The sequence below is a fragment of the Octodon degus genome, unplaced genomic scaffold, assembly GCF_000260255.1.
Source record: "Octodon degus isolate 3935 unplaced genomic scaffold, OctDeg1.0 scaffold00092, whole genome shotgun sequence".
Lineage (NCBI taxonomy): Eukaryota > Metazoa > Chordata > Mammalia > Rodentia > Octodontidae > Octodon > Octodon degus.
The window spans coordinates 5801972-5802932 of record NW_004524668.1 but is presented as its reverse complement, the minus strand read 5'-3'; the positions used below and the strand labels follow the sequence as shown (position 1 = coordinate 5802932).

At 34.4% G+C, this 961-nt stretch overlaps 1 protein-coding gene across 2 annotated transcripts in view; it reads left to right on the top strand.

Annotated features, from left to right (window-relative positions):
* The window catches only part of Otud3 (OTU deubiquitinase 3), a 36696-nt gene that overhangs the window by 21059 nt on the left and 14676 nt on the right, over positions 1-961 (top strand). The window lies entirely within an intron of this gene.

Here is a 961-nt window from a genome sequence, read left to right as displayed (position 1 = left end):
ACAAAGGTCAGGTATATGGAGAGATAATTGACATATAGAAAATACACCTGTCAGGTGTTTGGGTATGTTTTGAAAACAAGTCACATTTAACTAATGCCAACTCAGGAATAATTCTACTACCACAAGAGTACCACGTGCCTTGACTGTCACTAATTTTCTGTCCCACCCCAGTCTCTTGTAGCCACTATCTGATTTGTTTTCTGTATAGTTTGATTTTTCTGAATGTTACATCAATGGCAATTTGTGTCTGGCATTAGCTCCTTTTAGCAAGATTCCCCTAAAACAAAATAAATTAGATACTCCCTGGGTTGGTGAGGAATTTTATCTTACAGGGATAAAATGAGCAGGAGGGAAACAGTATCTGTGTGTTCTTTGGGGTCGTGTTGCCAGATATCCTGACACCAGGTATAGCTATCGAATTTTCAGTGGGGTGCTCTCTAAGGATGATCTATGAGCCCACAATGTGAGTTGCCCCTTGATTCAATTTTTTTGTTGCTTAGCAGAAATGAAAATCATTTGAATATGTCATGCAATGAACTTAATTTTGAAGGAAAATTCTTGCAGATAATTCACTAACCATCATTTGCTTTTTCTTGCATTGATTTTTTAAAAGTTAGAACTTTTTAGTTAGAAGTTCTTCAGATTTGTTTCTATAGTGTTCTTGTTGCTGGAAGTGTTTTTTTTTGAGAATAAAAAATGGTGTAAATACACCCATTAGAAATGACACAGAAAAAAATATGATACAGAATTTCACTCAACAAATAATAGCAGTTCAACAGTGGTTGTTATATTGCATAATATTGTCTTCAAATTAGTTTAGATTACCAGATATTAGCATGCAAAGTTGGTATAAAAAAGTTGTAAGACATTAAAAAGGAGAAAAGTCTAAGCATTCACTGCTCCTTTCAGTAGACCAGCAGAAATCAGCAGTACAATTATCTAAGCTATCCTGTATATGTAT